At 43.6% G+C, this 26,342-nt stretch overlaps 1 protein-coding gene across 1 annotated transcript in view; it reads right to left on the reverse strand.

The window, feature by feature from the left end:
* ANXA4 (annexin A4) overlaps positions 1-25,948 on the reverse strand; it is a 73,279-nt gene extending 47,331 nt beyond the window's left edge. The window contains exon 1 of the mRNA XM_033400428.2: positions 25,795-25,948. The gene's annotated coding sequence lies outside the window, so the exon portion shown is untranslated. The remainder of the gene's footprint in view (positions 1-25,794) is intronic.
* Between the last annotated feature and the right edge of the window lie 394 nt (positions 25,949-26,342).

A 26,342-nucleotide genomic window follows, 5' to 3' on the forward strand; every position in this document is an offset into this window, starting at 1 on the left:
ATTGGATTTAGTGGCTCCTAAACTATATGGATTTATTCATTCAATCACTAAATATTCATAACACACCTCTATATCCCAGACACTGTTCTAGTTGATAGAGATAATACGGTGAATAAGACAAAGAACCTACCTTCATGGAGCTTACAATGTACCAGGAAAGACAGACAACAAACAAACAAATGAATACGTAAGACAATTTCAGATACCAGTAAGATGAAGATATAACAGGATAATGGTATAGAAGAGGGATTGGCAAACTTCAGCTCAGGGGCCAAATTCTATTTTTCTACAGTCTACAAGCTAAGAATGGTTTTTTACATTTTCAACAGTTGATCAAAAATCAAAAGAATAATATTTGATGACACATTAACATTACATAAAATTCAAATTTCAGTGGTGGCTTGAGCAAAGCTTTCTGGAAATACTGAGAGTCATTATTCAATGAGCTAGAAATGTTTTACTAAAGGAAAAAACTGTATCACACTTGAACACAGGGTGCTTTTAGCCAGACAATTTATTTTAAAACTTGGACAGCACACAGCATAAGTCCATTTATATAAAGACAGCTGTTGTATATTTATTATTTACTAGTACCAACTGAGTTTCTAAATAGATTTTAGAAATGAATGCAGTAAAAGGCACCCTTTGATTCTTTCATTAGATGTCAGGTAATACGTGTAAAGTGAACCCACACACATGCTTACTAGCACAGTATCTGGCACCTCAATAACTCTTGGCAAGAATGGGGGAAGGAATCGAACACCCCCCTCTCCCAATAGAGAATTGCTGTAGGCCTCTTCTTAATTGCGCAGAATAATCAGCCTGCAGAGGATGAAAGGCCCTTCTACCTGAAACTCCATCCCTAAAAGGCCACCTGCACATCCGCAGGCCTGCAGAGCCAAGGATTCTTTATAGGAATCCTCTTCTGCCTCAACCTCCTTGATCCATTTGCTCTTTCTCTCAGAAGGCCAGCCTACAGTCACATAAACTGACCAGTGCGACCAAGTTCACAACGGCTCAGACTTTGTATTGGGGTTGTACAAGCTCCTTTGTGGCTCACAAGGGGGCAAATAATTAGCAACTTGCCTCAGTCTTTACATCTGTGAAATGCAGACACACTCAGTCTTGGGTGTCGCTCAAATGACCTTAAAAGCATCAGGACACTTCAAGATGGAAAGATGAAGGCTGAAGGGACCATATGTTTGCGATGCCTTTTAAAAAAAAAAACTATGGGTTATGCAGTGGGTGGGAAACTGCATCTTCTTTATAATGTGGGAACTCCTCACCTAGGGCTCAGGACAGGATTCCTGAAGATTTTAGGACATAGTTTTAGAGCAACTGAAAGAAAGCTGGGAACTAAATGTAAGAGACTTATCCCAATGGCAGTTACATAAGGGAATAATAAGTTATAAATAAGTTCAACCTATTTCAAGTAAGATTACATACACTTTCAGAAATAATTTATGATGAATGCATAAAGAAAAATTAGGTATGTCGAGAACACATCCCTACTGTTTTCCTCTAGTATGTCCAGAAGGATAATAATTACACTACCCCGCATTCTGCCCTATTGTATCACTGCCCGAAATTGGCAAGCCAGGTACTGACTCAAGCATAAAGTTTCTCCTGTCCTTACGGCAGACTGCAGGTATGTGAACAAGGCCCTGACTCCTGGTAATATTTCAGCAGGCCATATAGGCAGCAGTGTGGTGCATTCCTCCCCACTCACCCAGAATTTGGAAAGCAGGCAAATTAGACTCACTAGTAAAATCAGTAAATAATCATCAAAACAAAGATATGCAAACTCATCTCAAGGAGAAAGAGTGGCTTCCGAGATGAAGCTAGCTTGCTGAAGGGTATTAAGACATATTTAAAGAAAAATTGTGTCCATCAACAAGCTCAACCCAAAACCATCAGAGAAGAGTACTTTGCAATATTTATCAAAACCCTGGCCTCAAGAAAGGGTGGCTTGGCCCCACGATCAATGGTTCAGGCGCCAGACATTTCCCCACTATGAAGATGAATTTTATCCATTTAAAACTCTTTGTTTTGATTCCTCGGGTGCCAAGCAACCTCTGGACTAGAGTTTGGCTTCCCATGTGGACCTGTCTACAAAGCACTGGAGTCTGAGGATTTTTGTCTAAGTAACAGTTATATTTCTCAACATAAATAAATTAGCGTGTGCAAGCATGTGAGTGCATATGTGTGATAAGCCTATAAATATGAACCCGTCCCTGAGAGGTGGACCCCTTCCTGATGTGCTAACAAATACAATTTCTCTGGTACTGCTGGATGCGGCACCATGAGGAATTCACCCCAGTACCACATGCTCTCCTTGAGACCCCGACATAACTTGGTAGCCTCCATTCAGATTCATAACATTGACTCACATGCCAGGACAGGCAACCTCAACCTTCATTGTGAAGGGATCTGATGTCCTTGTGACACATTCTTACTGAATCCTTCTCCTCCCTGGAAGATCACATGTGAGTGAGTCATTCACCATTTTTCTTTGGTACATGGTTTCATTTTACATCCCACAGGATGACAAATTTAAACATTTAGTCTGTGGATCTGTGGAGTGCGGGGGGCCCCACCCAGGCACTAAAGGTTTTTAAAACTGTCTATGAAATGGGAACATGAAAGCAACTCTTTTTCCTTGGAACTCAGATTCTTCTAAAGGTAAAGGATGGACTTCCCTGGTGGCACAGTGGGTAAGAAGACTCTGCGCTCCCAATGCAGGGGGCCTGGGTTTGATCCCTGGTCAGGGAACTAGATCTCACATGCATGCCGCAACTAAGAGTTCTCATGGCACAACTAAGGAGCACACGTGCTGCAACTAAGGAGCCTGCCTGCCACAACTAAGACCCGGCGCAACCAAATAAATAAATAAATAATAAAAACAAAGGAAATTTTGTTGCCGGGATGGCGTTTTCATTTTCAAACATTTAATCCAAGGCAAAGTGTGCAAGCTAAATGAATGGAAAGTTGGAAACCTATTTGTTAAGCAATTACAGGGAAGAATCTATTCCAACCCATCATCTGGCAAGTAACTTATTAACAGTCTTTTGTCCAAATTTTAGCCACTTATTCATAGCACTGTTGGAAACAGTAATAATAATTTCAATCCACAAATAATTAAAAAACACAGGTTTTACATATAATTTAAAACATCCCTACTCCTTCTCTACCATTCCTACATCATGCCAAAGTCTATTAAAGTTTTCTACTCTGATTCCTTTGTCCAAAAGGCAGGGAGAAGGAGGGAAGGAACATTTATTAAACACTCTTCTACATGATCTTAATCTACCCAGTAACCTTTGGAATCATGATATTATCTCCACTTTACAAACCAACTGGGTGATATAATAATGAAAGCTGGCTATGGTGAGTTCTATATTGTATCAAGAGATAAGATTAGAAAAATAAAAAGAGCAATGAGGTGGCTTTAATGATTGCCGGAGAGCTGGTTGGGCCCTGCACTCTTAGTTCAATGCTTGCTTTGCTACATGTCCTTTCTACTTCACATAATACCTCAGTGTCCCCTCCCCAGGCACAAGCTTCAAGCAGGGCACAAATCAACGCATATTCTAATAAATTTTATAAGTGTTTCTCTGGGTACTGTATTCAGCTTCCATAATATAAGGCTTCAAATTTTCCTAAGTAATTTTCTTTCATTATCTGAGTGACTCCAAATGCTACCTGTGGACTGGAGATCTTTGGAATTCTGGTTGGCTGTTTTTTTTGTTGGTGGTGATGTTTTTAAATTATTCTGCCTTTTAACTGCGGACAAACTTCCCCTTGTCCTCTCAGGCTAGTGACCGTAGAAACAAGAAGCTGATGCACTGGTAACACCAATTATTGCTCTCAATCGTGGAACTGATAGGATAGTTTCACTGATGTTTCACGCTCATTCATTCAACAAATATGATCTGAATGCCTGCCCCAGGCTAGGTACCATGCTAGGTGCTAAAAGGCACACCTTCATCACCCCGTCTATTCCCTTCATAAAGAAAATTATCCCCTGTGCCTTGTCTGTTCAAGAGTAGCCTATGAGTAAAAAAAAATCCTGCAGGTGGTTGGCAAGAACTCTGCTGAACTTCCTTCCCATTGCAAGGACTCTACAACCTTTCTGAAAGCTCATCTCCTAGCCTTTAATCTCCTCCTTCTGGTCCTGGGGCTCACTCCGCCGTGCGACAGCCTCTGCCACTGCTCAGCATCAGGAACGCTGGCCTTGTATTCCTTGTCATGTGTGCTGGAGCTGGAGGGACTTTATTTTTAAATAAATATTTATTGACCATTTAGTTATACTGTGCGCCTGGGTCCTTTATCAATACTCTATCTTTTCGCCTTCTCATTGTACAGTGAACTGGGCATGATAACTTAAATTTTAGAAAAGTTAAGCATGATGCCCAAAGTCACTCATGTAGCGGGTGGTAGGAGCTGTGTTTTCAGTCACACCCGTGACCTAGAGACCTTTATACTATACCACGTTAAATGCAGGCATGTGTACACACGTGTACCATTATGCATTAGGGCAGGCGTAGAAGCTTTTAGAGTAATAATGGAATCAAAACTTTAAATTGTCACTTCTTTTGCTGAGCTAAATACTTTCTTCTTCTTCATGTCTTTAACAAGCTGGATGCAAAACAAAACAACAACAAAAACATTCCTCTCCCAGACTTATCCATTGGAAACTAGACCACACTTTGACTGGCAGACAGATCCCAGTCAACAGTGTTGATTACAAGACTGTTGGCTATTTGAAGAGACCATATTTCTAACCCCACACACCCCTGCCCTAGTTCAGCCGTCCAGCCTTTCCAGTGGGAGAACAAGGCAACATGGCTCTGTGACAGTGTCTCTTGGAGCTGACACGTGGCCAGAGTTGTGCCATTTCCAGCTGAGAGGGACATAAGGAGTCCATCCAGGCGCATTCTGTGCCGCTCCCCCCATAACAGGGTCCAGAATCCTGTACTCAGTGCAGGGGTTCCAACCACAATATGAAAGTACCCCAAGTGCAGCCTGCTTCAGACTGACTGATGCATCACACCCTTGGGATAGTTTGAGTCCAGTGTCAAAGGTTTAAAATAATGGACCCATTTGGTTATGTTTATCCTAATGTCAGCAATATTTAGACTCTCCAGTGTACACGAGTAGGGAGAGAAAGAAGGGATGCTAGAAATAGCTCTTCCGGCTTATGCTACGAACCGAAAACAGCACGGGCTTTCATTCAAAGTCTAACATGGGTTTGGCGCAGCTCTGACATGTTTTCCCAAGCCCCAGATGCCAGTTTACTTACGCTATTAGAGGTAGTGCCCCTCCAGAATTAAATCACAACTATTCTTTTGATCTCCCAGAGTTGATTTTTCCCCCATTTCAGATCAAAACGTCTAGCAAACCACAGGTGAGAGAGCAATCCAAGGCCATGATGTAAGTACACAAAGAAAGAGGGAGTAGAAATGGAGCGGAAATGCCTGCCCCAGAAAGAGCTCATTTCCACCAGTGCTGGATTTTAAGGGTAGAGAAGGCTACAGAGAGCGCCCAGCCCACCCCTTCATGTAGACATGAGATCCCCTGTCTACAGGTAAGTGGTGGGTTTGCCTCTGGGTAACATGCGTGGTAATAACGTGTTGGATTCATTCACTGACCCAAGGTCTGGCAGGTGCTGGCAGCATGGGTGGGACAGGTTCACACTAGTACAGGAGAATCCGTGCCGTCCTTATGATGGGAAACACCCATGGGAAGGTCCAAATCTGAGGGTGGTGCAGCCAACGCCACAGTCCAACTGGGGTTTATTTCTCACCCACATAGGAGAATATATTCTCCACCCTGAAGTAGGCAGAGATTTCTTAGATAGGACACAAAAAAGTACTAGCCATAAAAGCCAATATTGACAAGATTCATCAAAATAAAAAAGGTTTGCTCAATAAAAGACACTATTAAGAAAATGAACAGAAGAGCCATAGATTGGGGAAAAATATTCACTGCACATACATCTGACAAAGGACTTGAATCAAGAGTATATAAAGAACTAAAAATCATAACACAAGGATGAACAAGGCAATTTTTTAAATGGGCAAAAGGCTTGAACAGACACTTCACAAAAGATATATGAATGATCAGTAAGTATATGAAAACATGCTTGTTATTGGTTATGCAGAAAATACAAATTAAAACCACAATGAGATACCATTTCACATCCCCTAAAATGGTGGGAAAAAAAGGGGGGGCGGCTTCCCTGGTGGCGCGGTGGTTGAGAGTCCGCCTGCCGATGCAGGGGATGCGGGTTCGTGCCCCGGGCCGGGAAGATCCCACATGCCGCGGAGCGGCTGGGCCCGTGAGCCATGGCCGCTGAGCCTGCGCGTCCGGAGCCTGTGCTCCGCAACCGGAGAGGCCAAAACAGTGAGAGGCCTGTGTACCGCAAAAAAAAAAAAAAAAAACGGAAAACAAAAACTGGACGTCATTAAATGTTAGAGAAGATATAGAGCAACTGAAACTTTCAAACACTGTGAACTTGAGAGAACTATTCGGCAGTTTAAAATAAGGTGAAAGATGAATCTACCCTTTGACTCAGGATTCCATCTCTTATTTACCCAAGATAAGTGAAAACCCATATCCACAAAAACACTTGGGCAAGAGTGTTCCCATGAGCCCTGTTCACAACTGCTCCAAACTGGAGACAGCTCAGTATTCAACAAATTGCAGAATATTCATGCAATGGAATACTATTCAGTAAACTACTGACATAGTGATAACATGGATGAATCTAAAATATTATTCTGAGTGAATGAAGCCAAATAAAGTGTTTATATGATATTTATATGAAATTCTAGAAAAAACAAAGCTAATGTATAATGCCAGAAAGCAAAAAATGGTTGCCTAGGGTCAGGGGTGGGTGGGTGGTGGTGAGGTGGAGGGGATATACCTGCCCAGGAGCATGAGGAAAGGAACTTTAGGGGGTGACTGAAATGATCCTTATCTTGACTGGGGCAGTGGTACCCAGCTGTATACATTTGTCAAAACTCATTGAACTCACCTCACACCCATTAGGATAGCTACTACTAAAACAAAACAAAATGGGACTTCCCTGGCAGCCCAATGGTTAAGACTCTGAGCTTCCACTGCAGGGGGCACAGGTTCGATCCCTGTCAGGGAACTAAGATCCCACATGGTGCGGCCAAAATACAGAAACAAAAACAAAAACAAAACAAAACAGAAAATAACAAGTGTCAGTGAAGATGTGGAGAAACCGGATCCCTTGTGTACTGCTGGCAGGAGTGTAAAATAGTACAGCCACTCTGGAAAACAGCATGGTGGTTCCTTGAAAAGCTAAAAATAGAGTAATTACTATGTGATCCAGCAATTCCACTTATGGGTATATGTATTCTAGGTATATACAATCTGGAGATATATATACATATGTATGTATGTATCTTTCAAAAACATTGAAAGCAGGGACTGAAAGAGGTATTTGTATATCCATGTTCACAGCAGCACTATTCAAAATAGCCAACAGATGGAAGCAACCCATGTGTCAACTGACAGATGAATGGATAAACACAATGTGGTACATACACACAATGGAATACTATTCAGCCTTAAAAAGAAAGGAAATTTGACATGTGCCACAACATGGATGGACCTTGAGGACATTACGCTAAGTGAAATAAGCCAGTCACATAAAGATCAATACTGTATGATTCCACTTATATTAGGTACTTAGTCAAACTCATAAAACAGAAGGTAGAATGGTAGTGCCAGGCGTGAGAGAAAGGGAGGAAAAGGAGTTACAGTTTGGCAGGTACAGAGTTGCAGTTCCGCAAGATGAAAAGAGTGGTGGTGATAGTCACAAAACAATGTAAATGCGTTGAACGCCACTAAACTGAACCCCTAAAAATAGTTAGGATGGTAAATTCTACCTTACGGGTATTTTACCACAATTTTTTTAAAATAATTTTTTTCCGATAAAAATTGCATTTTATTTTATTTTTTTATACAGCAGGTTCTTATTAGTTATCTATTTTATACGTATTAGTGTATATAGGTCAATCCCCATCTCCCAATTCATCCCACCGCCGCCCCACCCCGCCTTCCCCGCTTGGTGTCCATACGTTTATTCTCTGCGTCTGTGTCTCTATTTCTGTCCTGCAAACCGGTTCATCTGTACCACTTTTCTAGGTTCCACATATATGCATTAATATACGATATTTGTTTTTCTCTTTCTGTCTTACTTCACTCTGTATGACAGTCTCTAGATCCATCCACGTCTCTACAAATGACCCAATTTCGTTTCTTTTTATGGCTGAGTAATATTCCATTGTATATATGTACCACATCTTCTTTATCTTACGTGCATTTTACCACAATTTTTAAAAAATAATTTTTAAAAAAATAAAAAAAAACCTCCTTGAACTAAGCACTTAAGATCTGTGCATTTTTTTGTATGTAAATTACACTTCAATAAGATAATAAACATGTCTACAGCCAAAAGTATATGATTAAGATAACACACACCTATACAGCTTTGTAGGCTGACAGTGGCCTCTCAGGCGAAGCCTGCTGCTGTTCTCTTTCATTTAGCAATACCCACTCAAAGGCAAAGTCCAACTCAGTGGAATCCCAAAATCCATACAGCTTTTGCACAGCATCACGGGTAAAACCATGGCTCCTCAGGGATAACAACTATTCAAAGAGAAAAATCTGTTCGGCATAGTTAAGCTTTGCCCCAGGTTACACTGTTTTCCCGATCCATTTTCCGAGTTATTTTAGAATTAGAGGCCCTCAAGGTAATGTGAAAGGTCACTTAATTCCATGTTCCCCTTCAGAAATACCATAAGTAAACTATTCCAGGCAAGTAAGACTCTAAGACAGGAACCCCACTAGCTGTTCACCTAGGATGATGACAAAGCTACTGGTGCTGATCTCCAGTTCTTGTCTCTTCTATCACCAGAGCTTCTGTATGTCCATCTGCACCTGGGTTACCTGGACCCCTCCTTATGAATCACAAACAACAGGCCGCATATTTTGAGACCCAAATTTCAAGGTTGACCAGTACTCTTGATCTCCTGTCTTGTCTCAGCCATCATAAGTCTTAGGGGTAAACAAGGGGAGCGCCTCATCAGAAAAAAGAACCCTGAATCTAACATCTGGCCTTTCTCTTATAATCTTTCCCAGAGAAACTAAAATCCACTCCATCGTTCTTTACAAAATCCTTGTGATGCAGGAAGGGAGGAGACAGACGGGGCCGAATGAGAAACTATAGTACTGGAGGGGAGTGATCGGTAGAGAGGCGGTGAGAAAGTCTGACGCGGCCAGGCGTCCTCCTGTCCTGCTAGGGTTTGTTTGCCTGTAGGTAGGAAAACAGGTATTATGCAGCCCAGGCCTTTCCTTACCAACACCACCACTTCTGTTCGCCACGAGGGAAGAAAACACTCTTCCTAAACAAATGGGAAAAGCAACTAGGTTTTCCTTCACAGATTTACACTGCTTCAACCTTGGAGATCTGGAAGCGAGCAGAGAATGAACACTGCTCTCTTAAATGTCACATATTCTTCTGGCACCTCCACGCCCTGCAAATATGCGAGATCTAGCTCTGTGGGCAGTTCCACGCCCCCCTGGATCAGACACTCCCTCAGTGGGCCAGCGCAGGGTTCTATTTCCAAATCTTTCCAGAGTTCAAGCTGACTCTGAAAGAAGAATACAAAAACAGAACTGTTAAAATTCTCCCACAGTGGATGTCTGATTCACACAGGGAACTTGCTATTTCTGATGCTGCCTCTCCCAGTTTTTTCATTAAAAACCTCACGAAGCGGGGGCGGTGGTGGGATGAATTGGGAGATTGGGATTGACATATATACACTAATATGTATAAAATAGGTAACTAATAAGAACCTGCTGTATTAAAAAAATTAAATTAAATTAAAAAAAAAAAAAAAACTCATGAAGGCACGGGGAGGCAATGGAAGAAACTCCGTGACAAAACCCAAAGCTCTAGGACTGACATGAGACAATGTCAGAAGCTGAGAGGAACTGAAACTAACTTGAGGCAGATCGAGTGAGTGTGTGTGTGTGTGTGTGTGTGTGTGTGTGTGTGTGTGAGACAGAGAGAGAGAGAGAGAGAGAGAGAGAGAGGGAGATAGTGGGGAGACGGGTTACACACCTCCATCAGCTGTCTGATGTGGGGATCCCTCCAGAAAACCCCAGCCCAGCCCAGCCCAGCCACCCGAGTTGAGAAGCTGTGAGGTGGACCCTTAACTCATCCTACTCATCCCCAAACCAGACAAGAGGCAGAGTAGAGGCAGGGAAAGGTGACCAGTGAAAAAAACCCTGGTGGAAATGCATCATTTATATATCAGAGAACCGGGCATTGGGGGTAGGAAAAGATGCTACCTTGGAGAGGCAGAAAAGAAACAAAGAGAAAACCAGCTAGAGGTGGGAATTCCATCAGGCACTGTACAAACAACCTTCTCTCCTGCTTAAAGCTGATGCCGGGCTTCCCTGGTGGCGCAGTGGTTAAGAATCCACCTGCCAATGCAGGGGACACAGGTTCGAGCCCTGGTCCGGGAAGATCCTACATGCCGCGGAGCAACTAAGCCCGTGGGCCACAACTACTGAGCCTGAGCTCTAGACCCTGCGAGCCCCAACTAATGAAGCCTGTGTGCCACAACTATTGAAGCCTGCGCGCCTAGAGCCTGTGCTCTGCAACAAGAGAAGCCACCGCAATGAGAAGCCTGAGCACTGCAACAAAGAGTAGCCCCCGCTCTCAGCAACTAGAGAAAACCTGGGTGCAAGCAAAGACACAATGCAGCCAATAAATAAATAAATAAATAAAATGAATAAATAAATTAAAAAAAAAAAAAGCTGATGCCAACACAAAAAGGTGCACAGGATGGGACCAAAGTGTCCCATCCACCCTATCCTTGACAGACAGTCTATACCTGTGCCGTGCAATGCCATAGCCACAAGCCACAAGTGGTTATGAGTAACTGAAATGCAGCTAGTGTGACAGAGAAAATAACTTTAAATTTTGTTTAATTTTAATTAAGTTTAAAGTTTTAAATTGAGGCAGTATAAGATATTTTTCCATAACACACAGCTGCAATGTTTTGGTGGGGTCACATTTCACTTTAACCATTGCACTGTGCAGTGCCCATGTCAGGCACGTTGCATCTGTTCTAGTTTTACATCTAATCACACCACCAATCCACTTGGTGTCAACGGATTGATTCACTTTGACTGATACTATCTATGGATTGATGCAACATTTTTAATGTGTTTATTTGAATATGTCTTGCAGACAGCATGAATTACAGTGATATCTATGTAAACTGTAATTTGTAATCACATTTAAATACTTATTTTAATTATAACATTTTCTAGTGTGAAAAAATAGCTATGGACACATTTAAAAATTTTAAATGAAGGCAGCTTACTGATGTGGAATTGAGTGGAGAGGCAGAAGCATTATGACTGGCACAGTAAGGAAAAAGAGATTCAATTGGCATAAGAGTTAGTGAATTAACTGGGACAGGTGCAGTTTTAAAAGTGATATGCTGGGACTTCCCTAATGGTCCAGTGGGGAAGACTCTGCACTCCCAATGCAGGGGGCCTGGGTTCCATCCCTGGTCAGGGAATTAGATCCCACATGCTGTAACTGAAAAGATCCTGCATGCCACAACTAAAACCCAGTGCGGCCAAAATAAGTAAGTAAATAAATAAATAAATATTTTTTAAAATAAAAAATAAAATAAATAAAAGTGATGTGCTTTTCATTTTAAAGTCAAATCAATTCTAAAAAAGATGAACCAGGTTTTTCAATGTGGATGCAAATATTAAAGGAAAATTATTTTTTGGTACTTAAGTTTTTTGGAAAACTTTTATGTATGGTTGAAGTAATGTGAGTATGTGAATCTACATGAAAACTAAATTTTATTAAACCTAAATGCAGATCAAGTATTTCTGATGAAACTTCAGCAATAGAATTCAGATGTTCTGTCAGTGTAAAATACACACCGGTTTGTTAAGACTTAGTACGAAAAGAATACTGTAAAATACCTCATTAATCATTTCTTACACTGATTATACATTGAAATGATAATATTTTGAATCTATTGGGTAAGATAATGGATATTATTAATTTCACCTGTATCTTTTTATTTTTTAAAATGTGACTCTAGATAATTCAAACTTACATTTGTGGCTCACTTTATATTTCTATTACATACCTTGTGTAATAATTGGGAGAGGTATTTTTGAGCACTTATAATGTGTCAGACACTGTTCTAAACACTTTACGTGAATGATTATCTCAGATTATCTCTTTTAGATCTCACCAAGAAAATTATTTATCTTCTTGGTGCTTTAATTTCCCCATTTGTTAAAAAAAGAAAGAAAAACACATAATGGGTCTATGACAAAAGAACAAAAGCCTCAGAATATTTAAAGGCAAAGCTTATCCCTGAAAATAATTCACTTAATTATTCATAAGAAACATTCAGGGAATCATTGGCAGAAGAACACATTCTAAATAGGAGGAGAAAATGATTAGCATAGTAACATCAAGAAATCCTTTGAGACTAAAGAGCTTGGCTTAAATATTCTGTATTCAGCACATCAAGGCCGAGATTAATTTTCTATGATCACTCTTTTCCTCCCTCCCGAGTGGCAAGAGATTTTTTTTTTTTGGTTTAATTTTATAAGAAATTTATTTTTGAAAAACAGTGACTTTTTTTTTTTTTTTTTTGGCTGCGTTTGGTCTTCGTTGCTGCGCGCCGGCTTTCTCTAGTTGTGGAGAGCGGGGGCTACTCGTCGTTGCGATGCGTGGGCTTCTCATTGCAGTGGCTTCTCTTGTTGCAGAGCAAGGGCTCTAGGCGTGCGGGCTTCAGCAGTTGAGGCTCGCGGGCTCAGTAGTTGTGGCACATGGGCTTAGTTGCTCTGTGGCATGTAGGATCTTCCTGGACCAGGGCTCGAACCCGTGTCCCCTGCATTGGCAGGCAGATTCTTAACCACTACTCCACCTGGGAAGTCCCGTGGCAAGAGATTTTATTTTTAAAACACTCATGTGTATTTAAGAGGGCTTACCAAATCACATCTAAATAATATTCTTTTCACTACTGTTTGGATTCAACTATTTTTTCCCCCATAAAAATAAATCCTCCAGGGCTTCCCTGGTGGCGCAGTGGTTGGGAGTCCGCCTGCCGATGCAGGGGACATGGGTTCGTGTCCCGGTCCGGGAGGATCCCACATGCCGCGGAGCGGCTGGGCCCGTGAGCCATGGCTGCTGAGCCTGTGCGTCCGGAGCCTGTGCTCCGCAGCGGGACAGGCCACAGCGGTGAGAGGCCCGCGTACCGCAAAAAAAAAAAAAAAAAAATCAATCAATCAATCCTCCAGCAGGAGTCCTTCTAAAAGACATGGAGACTATCTGCAGAGATCATAAAAAATCTAATATTAACACCTTAAGAGGGACTTCCCTGGTGGTCCAGTGGTAAAGGATCCACCTTACAATGCAGGGGACACGGGTTCGTGTCCCGGTCCGGGAGGATCCCACATGCCGCGGAGCGGCTGGGCCCGTGAGCCATGGCTGCTGAGCCTGTGCGTCCGGAGCCTGTGCTCCGCAGCGGGACAGGCCACAGCGGTGAGAGGCCCGCGTACCGCAAAAAAAAAAAAAATCAATCAATCAATCCTCCAGCAGGAGTCCTTCTAAAAGACATGGAGACTATCTGCAGAGATCATAAAAAATCTAATATTAACACCTTAAGAGGGACTTCCCTGGTGGTCCAGTGGTAAAGGATCCACCTTACAATGCAGGGGACACGGGTTTGATCCCTGGTCGGGGAACTAAGATCCCACATGCCGCGGGGCAACTAAGCCCATGCGCCACAACTACTGAGCTCACAGCGCCTCAACTAAAGAGCCCGCGAGCCGCAAACTACAGAGCCCATGCACTCTGTAGCCTACGTGCCACAATTTGAGAAGAGAAAACCCCCACACCACAACTAGAGAGAAGCCCAGGAGCTGCAATGAAACATCCCGCATGCATTAACAACAACCCCAGCACATGCTGCAACTAAGACCCAACGAAGCCAAAAAAAATAATAATAATAAAAAATAAATTAAAAAAACACCTTAAGAGATCACAGAAAAGATAAAACAGAAAATACTGGGTAGCTTTTAAAAAATAACCTTTATTTATTATAAAATGTACGTGGCAGACAATTTATTATTTGGTTTTACTTCTGTTTTAGCAACCTCAGGATTTTGTAATTGTAACAATGACGTATGGATCCAGGATAGTTAGCATTAATTTTATTTGTCACCTCTCTTTCCCTCCAGTTGTTATTATTTAAGTTGCCTGCATGGTCTGATAAACTGGTTTCCCAAACCCAGTGAGAATGTGGGCAGAGGTAGAATTTTCCAGTGCAGTGCTAATAATTATGGATCTTTCCTACAAATGGAAAAGATCAACTTTCATAGAATTTTAGAGACTATAAGGTCTTAAGTAATCACATCTATTTCCCCCTTTGATTTTATTTTGTAAATTATTAAGTCAACTTTAAGCACTGAAAAGGTCATTTAAAAAAAATGTAAACTTACCATCAACTTTCACTTACTGTTTGTTCCAATCTTTTAGCACAGCTGTAATCCCAGTATGTATATCATTTTATGTTCTACTCTCTCCTCTTAATTTTCCTAATTCTACACAATCATATTTATTATTTTACTAAATTTATATTCTTCCACTGTATTGATATAATTTATTCAATGTCCCTCTCCTATTGGTTGTTCAGGTTTTTTTATGCTGTGACTACAATCTTTAGAGTTAGCATTGTAGATTTTATTCTTCTTTTGACCTATTCCTTGTGATATCTGATAATTATATTTCCAGTTGTCCTCCAAAGTTAAAAGGATATCCAAATCCCAGCCAGCCATAAGCTTGTTTGCTTGCTTTATTTATTCATTTACTATTTATTTATAATTTAATGTTTAGGAGGTGTAGTACTGAACCTTACCGTTGGTTTAACTTGCTTTTTTGAATGTGTAGCAGGAACACTCTCTTCTCTTTTTCCACTTGTATCCTTCTTTGTGAGTTATTTGTTTGCATTTTTTGCCCATTTTGGGGATCTTGGTGCTTCACTAACACATTTCTAGAAATTACGAATATATTATAAAATTTAATATTTTATATCAAGTATTTATTATGTATCTTTCCAATTTCATATTCTCCTTTTAGTACAGTCAAAATTCGCGAGAAAAATTGTAAATCATACCTTTGTACTTTGTACTCTTCCCGTCTTTTCCTTCGTACTCTTCCCTCTTATTATTACTTCAATGGTTAGAAAAGTCTCTTTTTTGGTGAAATGTTGATAATTGTTGAGCTGGGTGAGGAACAGGTATATGGGGCTTCATTTTAGTGTTCTCCCACTTTGGGTATATGTGGGGAGAAGTCCATAATGAAAACTTTTTTAAAAAGTATCTCTTCCCCATTGCTAGAATAAGTGCTTTATTTTATTTCTACTAGTTTTTCTCCCACCCCTTCCAGTTGAGAAAACTCTTGCCCAGGAGGTTAAAGTCACTCACTTACTATATGACTCATCCAGTTTCCTACCCACTAAACTTAGCCATCACGTCTTCTTTTTCAGGCATGGGGAAAACACCCCATGACATGGCTATTTGGAAACAGCTAGAATTCAATTCAAGAAAGTCTGGCTGGAAGATCCCAAGTAGCTGGTGCTTTATCCCTACAAGCTTACTCCAACCCTGCTCCACCAGTGAGACATGAGGAGACCAGGGTTGTGCTAATAATCTAACAGGAGCTCTCCAGGGAAAGAAAACCCTGGTTTGTCTCCATTTCTTTGGTGTAAATATTTCCAACATGACCAATTTCAACTTACTTATGTGGTGTCACTGAACTTGGAGCTGGGAATAAGTAGGCAGTAGTACACCATTATATAGTATTTCCACCACACAGATATAAGAGACCATATATAATAGTATAATGTAGTAAAATAATTGGAAAGTGATGGGTTGTTTTAAATAAAACTTATTTAAAAATAAATATATAAAACTTATTTATAAATATGTATTTTAATGTAATGTATTTACGCCTAAGTTCATTTAACTGAATTTTTAAAAATTGGTTTATTTTATTTATTTATTTTTGGCTGTGTTGCGTCTTCGTTGCTGCACGCGGGCTTTCTCTAGTTGCGGCGAGCGGGGGCTACTCTTCCTTGCGGTGCGTGGGCTTCTCATTGCGGTGGCTTCTCTTCTTGAAGAGCAAGGGCTCTAGGAGCGCAGGCTTCAGTAGCTGTGGCACGCGGGCTCAGTAGTTGTGGATTGCGGGCTCTGGAGCACAGGCTCAGTAGTTGTGGCCCACGGGCTTAGTTGCTCCATGGCATGTGGGATCTTCCCGGACCAGGACTTGAACCTGTGTCCCCTGCATTGGCAGGCGAATTCTTAACCACTGCGCCACCAAGGAAGCCCTAACTGAATTTTAAATAGTGGCTATATTTAGCAATCAGCTTGCAAAACCCCTGAACATTTAACAACCATCTCTGATGGACTGATACAAGAATGCTCCAGGACACCACTGGGAGAACAGAGATGAAGGATGATTTTCTTTTTAATTGTGGTAAAATATGCATAACAAAACTTACCATTTTAACAATTTTTAAATGTACAATTCAGGGGCATTAATTACATTCCCAATATCATGCAACCATCACCACATCCCAAACAGAAACCCTGTACCCATTAAATAATAACTCGATATTCCCCCCTCACCCCAGCCTCGGCTAACCATCATTCTACTTCCTGTCTCTATGAATTTGAATTTGGCTTTTCTAGGCATCCCCTATATGTGGAATCATATTTGTTCTTTTGTGTCTGGATTATTTCACCTGGCATAATGTTCTCAAAGTTCTTCTATCAATATGTTTGAGCACATATCAGAAATTCATTCGTTCTTAAGGTAAAAGCAGGAGTTTAAGACCAATATTTAAGGCCACCTTTAGTGCCCAGACAACCATGCTTGGCCTGGAGAGAGGGCGTGTGGATGCCACTTCATCTTCTCACTTCTGAGGAATAAGCCTTCCCCAGATTCACTGAAGTACAGAAAACCCTGGGAATCCAGTCCACCCAAAGCATGGCTCTGGTGGGGAGGTCACAGGCAGCTTTAATAGGGAGCACAAAAGAACCTAAAAAAGGTAGAAGGCGCCATGTGCATGATTAAAATCCCACTATGTTTATCTTTTCAATAAATCCAGACCAGTATTTCAACCTAAAAGAAGTTCATACAACCTAGTGGCTGTGAAAGTGTGGTTCCCAGACCAAGAACGTCACCATCAACTGAGAATTTGTTAAAAGTGTAAATTCTCAGGCCCAACCTCAGACCTACAGAATCCAAAACTCTGGGGCGGGGGTCCAGCAATTTAGTTTTTAAGAAGCCCACCAGGTGATTCTGATGCATCCTCAAATTTGAGAACCACTGCTTTGGAGTAATGATTCTAGATTCCAACTACTGATGCCTAAAATGGTCCCCAAACCATCCCATGGGCATTTTATAACTGTAGATTCCCAACTCATGATCTTACATCAAGAATAAGGTAATGGGGGGAAAAACAGGCAAAATTTTATTAATGGAAGGGGGGGTATCATAACATTAACACCGTTTAATATATACAAGCATAGCTAGGCCTAAATATGACTCAGGAAATATGTTTGCCAAAGATTATTTAAACAGTAGAGTTCTCAAAACCACCCACTGCAAACATGCTTTACTTCTGGCAGGCCTGAGCTGTTAATTTATAAGATCTGTGAAACTCCAAATTCAAGTCTCTTCCTACATGTGAGTGCTGGCCTAGGCTATAAAGGAGGACATGCGGCGCTGGAGGTAGGAGGCTGGGAATCCAGAACAAGGGCGGAGCTCCAGTCCCTGCTCCAAGGTTCACCCCCACTGTGAGAGCCAGTTTATTCTGGCATAAATCTGAGATAGTTGTGTCTATTGTGCAGGACTCCTGCCAGGATTAGCAATAATGTCAATCCCCATCATACCCTCCTTCCTCATTAAGAGAACCTTCATGAGTTGACAGACTGGGTTTGGTAAACCAGGAAGGTGGGACTCCCCAGGAAGAAATAATGACTGGTCCAAGGCAAGCCCATTCCAACCGCCACAATGGTCTATGAGTGGCCATGTGACACACTCTGGCCAATGAGAAATAAAGGCAAGCCTGCCAAGGGGCTTGGAGACAGAGTGTCCCCCAGGCTAAAACAGATAGAGTCAGCCTACCAACTTCCTCCTTCCTTGGGGCCTTGGATGATGTCAGGACTTGGCGTCTGGAGCTATGGCTTGAAAAAGATTCTAATTAGTACAGAGGGTAAGGCACCTAGCACGGTACCTGGGAAAAGTCCTCAAACTTTAGTGTGCCCAAAAATCACTCAGGGAGTGTTCAGAAAAATGGATTTGGCGGATGCTAGACTCTAGAACTTGAGTCAGTAAATCTTGGGTGGGGCTCAAAGACCTTATGTAATCAAGTTCCAATAAGCACCCCTGCATATTCTCCTCACACCCAGTTCCAGGCCCTGATTCTCATTTAGGTAGTCCCTGCATGAGACCCCCCATTCCAAAACTGCCACTTGCTGTGTGGGCAGCCACTCATCGCGTTACTTAAATAGTTATTGTGCCCCAATCAGGTACTAGGCATTGTGAGAGAAACAGAGACGAAGAAGATCTTGCTAACCAATCCAGTGACAAAGCAGCGCTCGGCAACTATCATAAAACCTTCAGGGTAGCGAGAGACTACAGACTAAGTCGTCCCACCACCACCCAAGAGAGTCAAAAAGCTCTCGTTTGATAAAAGCTTAGAAAGACAGACAGGATTTAAACAGCAAAGAGGTCTGTAGGCAAAGACAGTAAAAATGAAGCCTCAGCTCTGATTATGAATGGTAAGACTTATTTGGAAAAGAGTATAGTTGACCCTTGAACAATACAGGTTTGAGCTTCCCCAGAGCCACTTACGCCTGAGCTTTTTTCACTAAATTCTACTGCGCCAGTCTGCCATCCACAGATGGTTAAATCCGCGGGTGTAAAACCAAGGATACTGAGGAACCAAGGATAAGCGGATGGACTGTAAAGTGATACGTGGATTTTCAACTGTGCAGGAAGTGAACAACCCCCGAGTTGTTCAAGGGTCAAATGCATTAAGTGTGGCGTTGGGCTGGTTTAAGGACATGAAGAGCGTAGAGATAAAGGCTGGAACAGTCATTTTCAAAAATGGGTCATTCTGTGGGGCTTGGAGGTTGGACTGAATTTTCCAGGCCATGAAAAAGAGCACATTCATTCAGCATCTCTTTGGTGAGCACCTACTGTGCACTGGGCCAGAGGACGGGGGGCACACGGCCCTGCCCTCAGAGGAGCTCAAAGCTGAGGGGAGGGCACAGGCCTGTAATCAGGCACAAAAGTGTGAACATTCCTGTGGTAGGGGAATCACAGGGAGACAGGAGCACCCAGGGGAGACCCCTCACCCAGATTAAGCCAATCAGGGGTGAAGACTATATGTAAGCCAAACCTTAAAGAGTTGGCCTAGTGTAGGGCAGGGAAGCAGGGAGCCTTGTTTTTCCAAGGCTGAATCTCTTCCTTCCTGGTACCCAGAGCTTCCTTTTTATTTAAAAACATTTATCACATAACTGTGCTAAGCATTGGAGCAGATGCAAAAGAAAACAGGGATTTATAACCTAGGCCAGCAGTTTGTACTATGGGATGCCTGGACTCTCTAAGACCTATCCCCCAATAATTGGTCCTGTCTCCCATGGGCCTACAGAATGGCCTTAATTTCTGAGGGCCCTCCCGCTCTGGCCGCTGGGACTAGTCCTGCTCTGGCTGACATGCCACTCCTCCACTGTGCCTGGTCTTGCTTTCTCATCCCCATGCCTGTGCATAAGCCCTTCTTCTCCTAGCCCACCTCCAGGATGGTTCCTCCTCCAGGAAGCCTCCTCTGACCACCCAGGATGGCGTTAGGTATACCCCCTCAGCTCTACGGCAGTCTGTGCATAGTGTATCAAATCATTTATCATGCAATGATAAATGCAGTGAGGTAATGGAGTGAACCTCTGCAGACTGCCCTGTGCCCCAGCCTCAGGGCCCACTTGTTGGGACAGGACATTCTGGGAGGCAGCAGCATCTTCTGTATTTCTCAAACTGGATGACTGCTGACCAGAGGCCAAGTGACCAGCTCAAAATGGACTTATTTGCTTAAAGCTAATCGAAGTCACCTTTACCCAGCATTGCCTGGTTAAGTGGTTCTGGAGGTTGTGAAGCCCCTGTAGTTATAGACATCTTTGTATCTAACTGCCTGGCTGAGAGCAGGTTTAATAAATGTATTTGGCTTCTGTAAAAAAAAAAAAAATTGCATGCAATCATATGATTTTTTAATTGTTGATTTGCTTGTTTGTCTCCCTAAGGATGGGGTCTGGGTATTTTATCCTTGAATAGCTAGCATATGTCACACTGTATAATAAATGAATGAACTTTTTTCCATTTGGCGGGGGCCACTGACATTCTGCCTACCACCTGAAGACCCTTCTCTGAGGTGCTGAGCTGCCTCTCTTGCCCCTAGATGCTGCCCCAAGTCTTGCTCCCATAGGGAGGCACCACCAGCATCATGACACAGCACATCATCCTCGTTTGATGTCTGCTCCACTCCCCACCTAACAGCTGGGACTCCCTGCCCACTTAGAATGACCCAGATGACATCAAATCCATCTTGGACCAGTGGTTTGGACATAGCCTCTACCTCTTTACCTCTGAAAAAGTCCAACCCCGTAGTCAGCTTAATCTACCAGCCCTGCCTTCTCACGCTGATTCCCCACTTTTAACCCATTGTATAGTATAACAGAGTAGTAAGCACAGGAGATAGAATCAGACTGCCAAGTTCAAGTCTTGGCTCTACCATTTGCTAGTATGTGATGTCGAGCAAATTCCTCAATCCCTTTGTGCCTCAGTTTCTGCATCAGTATAATGGAGACGACATTAGCAGGACCCACCTAACATAGGTGAAAATTTTTTTAAAAATAACATGCCAGGTGTTTGGCACAGGGTCAGGCTCATAGGGGACACTAGGTTTCAGCCTACAGAGAGGCAGAGACCTCACAGACTGAGCCGCAGAAGGAGGTCCAGGCTCTGAAGCCAAAGCCAGGTCTCTGAGTGCCCATGACCTGATATCACTGTGAGGACTTTCTCTGACAAAGCGACCTGCCCCAGCAGGTCTATCTAGTCTACAAGCTGTGCCTTATCCCATCTACCTCCTCTCTCTGCTTCTGCAGCTAAAAACACATGGAACCATCGGACCATTTAAATGCAGAACTTTCCCCACCATGCAAGTCAAGGCACCTTACAATATTTTTGCAACCAGTTAAAGTATAGCCAGATGAAATGTATGGAAACCAAAGCACATTCCATGCTAGCTCTTTGTATACAAATAAGAAAGTATATGACCATATATTAATTTTAAGGTTGGAAAACTTGATAATTGTACATTCTTCATTTCTGTTTCATTCTCCCTCTTCACAAGCAGTGTTAAATGGACAGGTGCTATCTGTAACTCTCTGTTTTAAAAAGCTGACAATACATGAACATGATACAAAAAAAAAAACTCAAATAGTACCAAAAAGTATATGTTGATAAGTCTGTAAGAACTTCACCTCCCTCCGACTACAGTGGCAGTCATAATTTTCCTGTGTAACCTTTCAGAAGTATTTATGCATTAACAAGTACCTAAGAATATAAATAGCCTCCACGATTCTTATATACAGAAATGTTAGCATATCTTGTAAAACTGTATTTTGCTTTAAATATATGTATATATATCTTCAATATCATTCTATATCTGTTCCTATCAACCTGCACCACTTTTTTTTTTTTTTTTTGCGGTACGCGGGCCTCTCACTGTTGCGGCCTCTCCCGTTGCGGAGCACAGGCTCCGGACGCGCAGGCTTAGCGGCCATGGCTCATGGGCCTAGCCACTCCGCAGCATGTGGGATCTTCCCGGACCGGGGCATGAACCCGTGTCCCCTGCATCGGCAGGCGGACTCTCAACCACTGCGCCACCAGGGAAGCCCCTGCACCACTTTTTAACAGCTGCATTGTATTGTATTGCATGGATGTTCCATAACTTAACCAGTCCCTTACTGATACTTAATCGTCTCCAAACTTTTGGTGCTACAGACAATGCTGCAATGTATATATCCTTGTACACATGTCTCCACACACATGCCCAAGTATATCTTTAAGATAAATTCCTAGTATTCAAATTGATGGAACAAAAGTAAATGGATTTTAAAATTTTGAGAAACATTGCCAAATTTTAGGGCAATTCTTAACACAATGTCTAGGCATCCATGGTTGGGATTAGAAGGGTGTCTGTAAACCCCTTGAGACTGTATGGGAAAATGTCAAATGCATGTTTATTCTTCTCAAGAGGAGATTCATGGCTTTAATCAGATTCTCAGGGACTTCCCTGGCGGTCCAGTGGTTAAGACACTGCGTTTCCACTGCAGGGGGCACGAGTTCAGTTCCTGGTTGGGGAACTAAGATCCCACATGCTGTGTGGCGCGGCCAAAAAATAAAAATAAATAAATAAAACAAGAAAAGATTTTCAAAGGGGTCTGTGACTCTAACAAGGATGAGAACCAGTGAGTCACTGGGTCCTTGTACAGCATCAAAAAGCAGCAATAACAGAAGCTGAAGCTAAGCCGGATCCAGAAAATGCCTTCCTGAGGCCCTTGGAGAGGAGTGAGAAGGCAGGTGCTAGGGACTGTTGATACCACCGGGCTTGTGTCCACAAAGGACCTCCTCCAGAGGAGATGGCTCCACTACACAGGAATCAGGAGAACTTGTTCCCATTCACCACAGGGCCCCTCTACACTAGCTCCTGGTAATAATTTAATGTTACCTGTTGGGTGGTGGGGGGAGGTGAGTGCCTTAACCCAGAGGATTGAATCCACAGTGACTGGGCAGGGACGTCTTTCTGATGACTTGACAAAAGTCCACCCATGGGGCCTCCTGATCTGTTTCAAGTCAGGCTGCTCATGCTGCGTTATATCCGGGCCTTAAAGGGTTAATGATGTTGAGGGGGGAAAAGGTGAAGGTCTTTTCCAGAGTAACTTACAGTCTGGCCTTTGGCTGCAATTTATCCTTGCTGCTGATTGCGGATAAAATGTTCCACGTGAGTTTTATGTCTAGCAGTCCGGACCAAGAAGCAGAATGGCAACTTACTGACCTCAAGCATCTTGAACCTTTAAAATAAATTCTTCAGAGGTGGTGGTGCAGGTTCCCACAGCAGAGCTCTCTGTCCAGTTCAAACATAACTGAACACTAACAAGTTATTCCCAATAAAACCAATGACAGGCAGATTCCTGGGTCCCACCCTGTCATACTGATCAGAACTTTGGGGGCAAGAATCTGTGTGCTGTGCAAGCTTCCGGAAGGATGTACCTGAAGTTTGGAAACTATGGCTTTAGAAGTCATCTTAGTTTAACCTTGTCCCCTTCCCAGCTCCATCAGAAAGGGGCTGTTCGGCCTCTGCCCAGATATCTCTGGGGAGAGACTCCCGCCAGCTCCAAAGTCACCCAGCCTACGGGTTTCAAAAGCCACTTCCTTAAGTCCAACCAGAACCTGCCATCCAAAAATTCCTGCCCAGCTCTGCCCAGTGCCACAAAGAGTGAGTCTATTCCCTCATCCACAAGCCAAGCCCTTCCCGAATTTAGGGCCATTCACCTGTATCCCCACACTACTGCCAGGTCCAGTTCTTCCCACCATGGTTTACATATCAGCTTGACCAGAAGAAAGTTGAAAAGGCAAAGAAAAACACTGGTCAAGATTTAGTTAATAAGCCAGGAAGCCACAATGCCATATCACTCTGAACCAAGCACTGACAGAGCCGCAGTAGGACAGAGAGGATAACAGAACAGGCTTTAGTATCCAGCAGCTGGATTTAAATGTTCGCAAAGGGTCTGACCTTGACTAAGGACCACCACTTAGAGCCTCAGGATCCTCTTCTGTAAAACAAGCTTAATAACCCCGCCTCAGGTTGAAATAAAGATTAAACAAGTAACCTAGTACAGCTGTTACTCAAAGTCCCTCCATGAAGGATACTGCAGCATCGATCAAACTGCCTCCATAAGTAGCCCTAACTGCAGTAAAAGCAAACTCCCAAAGCTTAGGTTTGGGTCAAATTGCAGCCCAAAGCCCAGGCAAAAAGTTTAGAAGTGTTTGTTTTATACGAAGAAGGTATCTAAATTCTGAATCCTACTACAAAGTATATCTGTAATTGTTTTTGTATGAAAAGTGTTTTTATCTTCAAATACCTGGATAAAATTGACACCCAAGGAAAATTCCCCCTCTGGTTTATTCTGAAGCTACAAGTACTCCCTGGTACAAGGTCTGTTATCCCGGTGCCCGCCCCTCACCTCCGTCTCCCTTGGAGAAGAGCAGGCTTAGTCTACAAGCAGATGTGCAAGGCTGAGAAACAAATGAGCGGCTAGACATAAGCAAAGAAATGGGCCACAAGATACAGTCTGTGGATGACCAAGCGGCTTCTCACCCTACAGATACTGAGGGCTGGTGTGCTCGGACTTAACTGCAATGTTACCCTCTAAATAGCTTTCAGAGAAAAATTATTCCTAACCAAATGCAAGAACATCTAGACATCTAGGAGGGAAATTCACAGACACCTTTGATCCAGTAATTGTGTGTACGTCTGTGCCCGCATGTGTACCCCCAAAGCAATAGAAATCTGATCTAAGCTCATGTAGGGGATCCGGCCTTGGCCAGAAAGGGCTCTGGGAAGTCAGCCGGTCCTGGGCGGCTATGGTTACCCATTTCCTCATCCCTGACCCTTTCCTCTGCTGCTTGCTCTTCCACCTCTGTCATCTGAGAATTCCCTGGCGACTAAAGAGCGAGGGCTTCCCTATCAAGAGAGTTACTTGCAATGTAAGGAGGAGGTGGAGGGTTCTAGAACTGATGGACAATGGGATGGATCATTTGGGGGGGGGGACCCTATTCATTCTTCCCACTGTCAGCTGGAGAGAACAGATGCCCACTTTTCATGAAAGCTGTGGGTTACTCAGGACCCACATGCTCCCAACAGCTTACAGAAGACTTGCATCTATTTGAGAAGCACTTAAAGTTGGGCAGATTGTTGAAAAGCAATAACCTCTTTGGTCCCAAAGTCTCCAGCTGGTTAAAACCATGACTAAAGAGTGAGGCTGTGCCATCGGCAGACGCTGGTCATGGATCTCATAATAATACCAGATTCCCATGTTCCAGGCATTGTGCTGAGCACGTTAGGTGCACACGGAGAGAAAGGGTAAGAGACTAGGAGAAAGGAGTACGTTCCTTAAACGGAGTAAAGAAAGAATTAAAAAAGCAAAACTTGGGTGTTGGACTGAGTCAGCTCCAGGGAATATTACTCAATCCTTTGTTTGTAATGCCTAAATCCAGCACCGTGCTTGGCACATGAACTCAATAAATAGCTGCGGCGGTCTCTAACTGGTGTACATCCTGAGCTGCATAAACTGCTCTGGAGGTTCTCCTGGAAGGTGCCGGTGGATAAGGGCGGTGTTTGCCTCTCCCTTGCCCACCCGGAGCGAGTCCGGCTCGCTCCACCCTGTGCCTGCCCGGGCGGGGCCGCAGGCCGGCCGCGGGCACCCCATCCTGGGAGCGGCGCGGCGCCGGACCCGCCACCCCCGCGAGGCTTTCCCGGGCTGTTGCACCCCTTCCGGAGCCCGGGACCCCCTTACCCCTGGGGCCGAGACGGGACGGCGCTCCTTCTCTGCGGTCACCGAGATCACACCCTGGCGGGGCCGGGCAGCGGGTCTTATCCCAAGCGGACCCGCCCCGCTTCGGGGTGGAGACTGAGCCCGAGTTCCTGGTTGTCCCTCTCTGCCCACGAGACCGGAAAAGCCTACGCGGGCGAAGCGCACCTGGACGCCGGGGCCGGGACCGCCGCGCCTGGCGCCCGGGGAGGGGCTGCACCGGCTTAGAGCCGGCGCGTCGCGCTCTCGGCTTTGTCCCCAGCCTGGATCCCCGCCTGCCCGGCCCCGCCCGGGCCCGCTCGGGCTCCCTCGAGTCGAAGCAGTCGGACTCTCAGAGTCGAAGCAGTCGGACTCTCAGGTCTCCGGTGCTCGGGCGCCCCTACACCCTCGGAGGGCCGCGCCCCGGGACCTCTCTCGCACACACCCTGCGCCCACCGCGGCCGGAATTCCGGCAGAGAGTCAAAGCTTCCTCCCCGCGACACTGCACTTTCTCACGCCTGAAAAGTGGAAAGTGAAATCAGAACGGCACATTT

This window comes from Orcinus orca, chromosome 13 (genome assembly GCF_937001465.1).
Source record: "Orcinus orca chromosome 13, mOrcOrc1.1, whole genome shotgun sequence".
Taxonomy (NCBI): domain Eukaryota; kingdom Metazoa; phylum Chordata; class Mammalia; order Artiodactyla; family Delphinidae; genus Orcinus; species Orcinus orca.